The 7,589-nt window shown below is 40.7% G+C and overlaps 1 long non-coding RNA gene across 1 annotated transcript; it reads right to left on the bottom strand.

The window, feature by feature from the left end:
- Positions 1–2,552: 2,552 nt before the first annotated feature.
- On the bottom strand, positions 2,553–5,864 carry LOC116098574. The gene is made up of 3 exons (XR_004121874.1): positions 5,814–5,864; positions 5,007–5,091; positions 2,553–3,358 (listed from the first exon to the last, which is right to left on the bottom strand). It is a non-coding gene; the product is annotated as an uncharacterized LOC116098574 (long non-coding RNA).
- Positions 5,865–7,589: the final 1,725 nt, after the last annotated feature.

Below are 7,589 nucleotides of genomic sequence, written 5' to 3'. Positions count from 1 at the left end.
CTAGCATAGGAGATCTTTCCATCTTCTGAGGTCTTCTTTGATTTCTTTCTTCAGAGATTTGAAGTTCTTGCACAGATCTTCCACTTGATTGTTTAGAGTCACACCAAGATATTCTATATTGTTTGTGACTATTGTGAATGGTGTTGTTAACCTAATTTCTTTCTCTGCCTGTTTATTCTTTGAGTATAGGAAGGCTACTGATTTGTTTGAGTTAATTTTATATATGAAGTTGTTTATCAGGTTTAGGAGTTCTCTGGTGGATTTTTTGGAGTCACTTGTGTACTATCATATCATCTGCAAGTAGTGATATTTTGACTTTTTCCTTTCCAATTTGTATCCCTTTGACCTTCTTTTGTTATCTAATTACTCTAGCTAGAACTTCAAGTACTATATTGAATAGATAGGGAGAGAGTGGGCAGCCTTGTCTAGTCCCTGATTTTATTAGGATTGCTTCAAGTTTCTCTCCATTTAGCTTGATTTTGGCTACTAGTTTGCTGTATATTGGTTTTACTAGGTTTAGGTATAGGCCTTTAATTACTGAACTTTCCAAGACTTTTGCCATGAAGGGATGTTGAATTTTGTCAAATGCTTTCTCAGCATCTAATGAGATGATCATGAAGATTTTTTCTTTGCATTTGTTTACATGGTAGATTATGTTGATGGATTTCTGTATATTGAAACATCCCTGCATCCCTGGGATGGAGCCTACTTGATTGTGGTGAATGATCATTTTGATGTGTTCTTGCATTTGGTTTGCAAGAATTTTATTGAGTATTTTTGCATCCAAAAGCACAGGGGAAATTGGTCTGAAGTTTTCTTTGTTGGGTATTTTTGTGGTTTTGGTATCAGTCTGACTGTGGCTTCACAGAACAAATAGGGTAGTCTTCCATCTGTTTCTATTTTGTGGAATAGTTTGAAGAGTATTAGGGCTTCTTTGAAGATCTGATAGAATTTTCTTGTAATTTCTTGAAATACATTTTCTTGTATTTCATTAAGGGAGTTCTTTATATCCTCCTTAAAAGCCTCTATCATCTTAATGAGATGGGATTTTAGGTCACTACCTTGCTTTTCATGCATGTTAGGGTAGCCTGGGCTTGCTGCAGTGGGAGAACTGGGTTTTGATGGTGCCAAATTGCCTTGGGCTCTGTTGCTTATCCTCTTGTGATTGCCTCTAGCCATTTGTTTCTCTCTGGCATTAACTGGCCTGGGTGTCTCTGACTGGGCTCCTTAGAAGTAGGAAGAGCTCTGTAACCTGAGTTAGAGGTGATATCCTTGGAGGCAGACAGTGTTGAGTCTGGTTAGTGTGGACCTCTTGTGTCTCTGGTTAGAGTAGGCCTCCTGTGTCCCTGCTTACTGCAGATCTCCTGTGAGGCTAGCAGGCTCTAGAGTTTGAGCAGGTATCAGGCCACTGGTCTGGCCCTGGGTGGGTAAGTGGGAAGGAAGGGAAGTGGAACTCGGTGGAGTGGAGGGTGAGGGGGTAGGCCCTACCTCTGATGGACTGTGTGGGTGTCCCAGTTGGCATGGACATTTGGGTGAAATTCTCTCCTGTTTCCTTGGTCACTGAGGACCTCCTGGGAAGCATACTCCAACAAGGCCACATAATCCTCTCCAAATAGTTCATCAACTAGAGACTAAACATGCAAACATACAAGTCTATGGGTTTAGACAGAATCCCTTGTGTCCTGTGTGGGAGCATCACCTGTCAATAAAAGCTCTATGGCCAATGAGCTGAGGCAGGATTAGAAGGTGGGACATCCTAAAGAGAGAGAGATGATTCTGGGAAATAGTCACGCACAGGGTATTTGCCACCAAACTCTGAGAACAAAGTCCCATGAAACTGAGGAGAGATAACTAACCACCTGAAGGGACTTAGAATAAAAGAAACAGGATAATGAGTTATGAGCTAGCTATAACTCAAAGCTTTTGGCTTAGGCATTTCTTCATAAATAATTCAGTCTGAGTGATTATTTCAGGAACTTGGGCACAGGTGTCAAAGCCCATGGACATATATGTGGGACATTCTCTTTCAAACATCACAGGACAGTTTGTTCACTCTATCAACAGATGGGTGTATTGTGGAGTGAGATGCTGCGTGTATATGTATGATGCAGTGCATGTGTATGCATGTGTATGTGTGTGTGTTTGTGTGTGTATGTGTGTGCATGTGTGTGTATGTGTGTGTTTGTGTATGTGTGTATGTGTGTGTATGTGTTTGTGTATGTGTGTGTATATGTGTGTGTTTATGTGTATGTGTGTGTATGTGTATGTGTGTTTGTGTGTGTATGTATGTATGTGTGTGCGTATGTGTGTTTGTGTGTATGTATGTGTGTATATGTGTGTATATGTGTGTATGTGTTTGTGTATGTGTGTATATGTGTGTGTTTATATGTATGTGTGTGTATGTGTGTTTGTGTGTTTATGTGTGTGTATGTGTGTGTTTATGTGTATGTGTGTGCGTATGTGTATGTGTGTGTATGTGTATATGTGTGTGTGTATGTGCATGTGTGTGTGTGTATGTGTGTGGGAATAAAACTACAAACACCATCTTTTTACTTTTTTATATAGCTTTATTGAGATATAATTCAGAAATATCAATTTTAATATAGTCACAAATTTACAAATATATGAAAAATTGTCACTTGTCAATGTCAGAAAACAGTTACCAATTTAAAAATGATAAAAAGAAAAAAAAAACCACATCCTTTGGCTTTTCCTCCCTATCCATCCTAAATGATCACTAATACATTTCTGTCTCTATAAAAGTGTTTCCTTTTCTGGACCTTAAAATGAATGGAATAGTATTATCTACTATGACTTACTTTATTCATTTTTAATATTCTCAAATTCTTTGAAGTTGTATCATGTATCAATACTTTGGTACCAAACCAATTTTTATTGTGTGTCTATTGTATACTCTGATTATTCTTTTGTTTGCTGATAGTTGATCTTTTATTTTGAAGTTATAGACAAATGGTTAAGCTTCTACACAGACATGTGTCTTCATATGTCTATGGGACACATCCAGAAATGGAGCTGCTGGATTACATGGCAGACCTATATTTAACAGTTTAAGAATTGCTAGACTATTTTATCAAATGACTGCAGCATTTTCCTTCTCACTGTGTGCTGTGTGGGGGTTCTGACTTCTTCACATCTCTGGATGGATTGGCCTTTGCATGGTATCATCTTGCTAAGGATGGCAGACTAGAGAAGGCTAACCCTGATGCCCTAGTGAAGACCACTTCAAAGCAAGACTATTGTGATCAGTCTTCATTGGCAATTTAACTGCACCGAGAATCTCCACGAAGGCGTGCCTTTGGGTGCACCCTCAATGTGGTCATGTGATCCTTCCGATTAGCTGCAGTCCCAAGGGCAGGGGGGAACAGAAGAAATACATGAGTTAAGCACCAGCATTCATCTCTCTCTGTGAAAGAATTTAAGGACACAGAAGATAGTCATAAACTTTGCCAGATTATACTATAAAGTGGTCTCTATTTCTGATCCTAGTTGAGTCCTGTTCCATTCTGAAAGCTGACAATATGATAAGCCAACTCATATTGCTGCTATTATGCCCCATCCTATAATAAGAAAAGTAACTAATACAGGAAACTGTTGCTAAGGATTTGGGCCATTGCTGTCACGGACCTGACTATGTTGTTACAGACCTATGGAGTTGGTTTGCAGACAAATGTAAACGGAGCTGCAGGCTAGAGCATCCCTAGGTCTGTAAACAGGTTGAAGACAATGGGAAATGTGGGCAGTGGAAGCTCAGTACTGAGAGCTTTCAAAGTGGAACAAGACTTTACCAGGAACTGAGATAGAGACCACTCATCGCATAATGTGGCAAAGATTATGTCTACCTTCCACATCCTGAAATCTTGAGTGAGGCTGAAATCAAACGTAATGGACAAAGTTGTTTGGCAGAGGAAATTTCAAGACAAAATAGTATCCAGACTGTGTGGTGGCTAGTGCCTACTACTCTTAGCTCTGCCATGAGAGAGCAGAGGAAAAAAAAAGAAATATGGCTACTTGGCCAGGAAAGGAGCATAGGGGAGTTTAAAGATGTGGACAAAGTGGGTACAAATAACTAAAGAGATTGATGTCATTGAAGAGAAACTGCAGCCTCTTCACTGGGACAATAGAACGGGAACCTTGAGAGTAGGATCCAACCCACAGAAACCTCCAATTTCTAAACTTCAAATTCATTTGAAAGGGGAAGAGATGAACTATGAGTACTATTGAACAGGTTCCATGCACAAAAACCTAGAGAATTAGCCCCAGGCTCAGCCACCAGAGCACAGAGACCTCTAATGTCTTCATTAAAGGGATAAGTACAAATTTTATCTTGAGCTGTCATTGGGTCTTAGGAACATCAACCACATGATGTTAGTTTTGAAAGTATAAATAATATAAGAGTTATCAAGTCACAGAAACTTCTATGAAGGTTCCAAGAAGTCACTGAGACCAGGCAATATGGTGCAGCACAAGAAAGGCCATTGTGTAAATCTGTGAAAGCAAAGTCTAAGTTGCCATGGAGACTTCAAGCTGAATGAGATGCCAGAATTTGGGGGTAGGGAGGCATCCACAAAGGAAAGTATAAAGAGTTGAGCTGGACCATGAGAATAGTTACATGTGCTCCAGGTATCAAACTGGAAGAGGTGGGGGTTCCCAAGTGTGTTGAGTCCCAGTTGATGCCACCACAAGTCCATGGAACTGCTCAGCATGTCAGTCTTGCTTTAGTACAATCTGTCCTTACTGTGACCCCTATCCATTCCTTTCAGAATAGGAATGCTTAAGTCTGTGCCTTGGTGTGTTGGGAGTGTGTGGCTTTGTTTTAATCTTTCAGGAGTTAAAATGTTTCCTTAAGTCTCAGAAGAAGACTTTGAAACAATGTTGGGACTGTTAAGACTTGGCAATTGTTAAAGGTGACTAAATGCATTTTCCATTAAGAGATCAACATGAACCTTCGAGAGGACAGCGGTGGAAATGTTATTGTTAAAACTTACGTTTGGGTATCAAGTTGACAGGAATAGACCGGTGATGAGTTAGTCACCAAGGAGACATACCCCTGTTTCTGTCTGTGAGGTTCAACTGATGAAGAAAGAATGACGCTAGGGATTAGGATCCAAGACTGAAAATCAATCTCTCTCTCTCTCTCTCTCTCTCTCTCTCTCTCTCTCTCTCTCTCTCTCTCTCTCTCTCTCTCTCTCTCTCTCTCTCTCCCTCCCTCCCTCCCTCCCTCTCTCTCTCTCTCTTTCCCTCTCTTTCTGCTTGCTGACTGTGAGTTATGTGACTAGCTGCTTCATATTCTTGCTGTCATGCCTTCCCTAGCCTGCTATACCTTAGGCCATTAAACCATAAGCTGTAGTAAACCTTTCTTCTTTAAGTTGCTTTTCTCTTAAGTTATTTTGTCACAGCAACAAGAAAAGTAGCTAATACTAAGGCCTAGCTTTCACTTTCTAAGGGAAGGAAACAGACTTTTCTCATTGGCCCACTGCTCTCCCCAGTCCTTATTATCAGTAGCCTCAAAAGATCTCTAACCCTATAGTCCCTTCAGCACACACTGAATTCAGGGGGAAGTTTTCCTATGAAGAAGTTCATTGTTCTGTTCAGCTCTGAATCTGCATTTTGATTCTAATTTCAGATCCCACCATCCAGTAACCATCCTTTTTTGGTCCTGATTTTCACTGGCACTTTGAGCATGCTCTGCTAGATGAAACAAGGGAACACCTGGAAACTAATGGAAGGTTTGTAAAAAGAGAGACATTTTTACTTTTTTATATTTATTTCCATTGCATGAATGTTTTGCTTACATGTATGTCTGTGGACTCTGATGCCCATTGGTGGTCAGAAGAGGGTGTGGATCCCCTGGAACAAGAGCTATGGATGGTTATAAGCCACCATGTCGGTGCTGGGAATTGAAACCAGTTCCCCTGGAAGAGCAGCCAATGATTTTAACCCCTGAGCCATCTCTCCAGTCCAGGAGGAGAGAATTTTTAAGTGGAAAGGTAAAAGTCCACAGTGGGATGATGCAGAATGAGCTAGAAAAAAGATGGAAGATGAAGAAAAGTCACTTAAAGCTAGCATGATAGGACATCCTATCATCTCAGCATCTATCCAAGGCAGGAGGATCTCTGGTTCCAGTCTAGCTTGGGCTACATAACAACAACATGCCTCAAAAAACAAATTAAGTAAATGAATAATATGTCATTTAACGTATGCTCTTAACATCTCTGGGAGTTAGGGGAATTCTGTTCGCACTGGCCAGACACTGCTTTCTTCCTGTAGGTTCTTCACTGGCAAGTACTGTCTTTGAAGGCTAAACTTCAGCCTCTGTGACTGACAGGACAGGCTCTCAAGACTTCTGGCCAAGGTGTCTTGCCTTAGTCCTTAAAGGGTAATGTAAATCCAGCCCTTAAAGGGTAATGTAAATCCAGCCCTTAAAGGGTAATGTAAATCCACTTCTTGGTTCTTTCCAGTGTTTAGGTCACAGTGAACTATGCTTCTAGGGAATACTTTCAACACACCAGACAATCTACTAGCTTTCTTTTAACAAATGTAGAAAACAAATTTGCCTCAGAAGCAATCTTTGATAAGTGAATGGAATTCTTATATTTTCATGTAATTAATAAATTGCTACTGGCATGAAGACTAGAGTCAAGGGAAATTTGGTGCTTCAGAGTACCTCTGATGTTAGAAGAACATAGCATTTCTATGTTTGGACACTTTACTTTGCTTTCCTAGGGCTCAAACCCAGGGCTTTGTGCATGCTAGGTAAGTGTTCAGCCATGCTTTAAACCCCACTCTCTCCTGAGGTTAGGTGAGGTCTCTTGGTTCAGTCAGCCCTAGGTTCAACCCTGGCTCTTCACTACTGAGCCACGCCAATGCTATCAGATCCACCAGTCTTCCATAGGGAACTCTGAGAAGTATCCACACCCTTAAAACAGAGATGATTTTAACCACCATCTTGGGCCACCAAAAGGTTCAGCGCAAAGGACATGGTACTGGTTTGGCACCCAGGAAACAACCCTTTATATTGGCTGTGGATTTCTAGCTTGTTTGCATCATTGCTTAGTAATTTTTCTTTCCACCTACCTACTAGCTATTCCTAGCATCGATCATTCAACCAACTTCTCTATAGACATCAAAGGAAGGATGAGCCCGGTGTTTTTATTAGTATAGGCAGCATTAGGAAGTATTATTTGATACTCCTTTCCTGTGATATGCAAGGTACTCCAGAAACTGGGGTTTGGTTTTTGTGACAAAGGATAAGAAAAGATGAAACGCTGTCTAAAATAAGTGTAAGTGACAGATATGGCATATGGATATAAAAAAAAAAAAAAAAAACAGGTGTGTAAATACATACCCAGCTGTTTTCTTAACATGGCCTTTACGCCCAAATTTGGATTCCAGACGCAAACCTCTTTGCTTTGGCACTGACCTCAAGAAATCTCCTGTCCATTCAAGCCACCAAACTCTATAAAGTAGCACGCACCCTTTACACAATATGAGGAAGGAACTCTGGGGTGTTCTCTGCGTCAGCCACCTGTAGACTGGTCATTGTGACGCGAACGCTAGGGACACGTGGA

This window comes from Mastomys coucha, unplaced genomic scaffold (genome assembly GCF_008632895.1).
Source record: "Mastomys coucha isolate ucsf_1 unplaced genomic scaffold, UCSF_Mcou_1 pScaffold20, whole genome shotgun sequence".
Taxonomy (NCBI): domain Eukaryota; kingdom Metazoa; phylum Chordata; class Mammalia; order Rodentia; family Muridae; genus Mastomys; species Mastomys coucha.
This window is presented reverse-complemented; position numbering and strand designations above follow the sequence as displayed.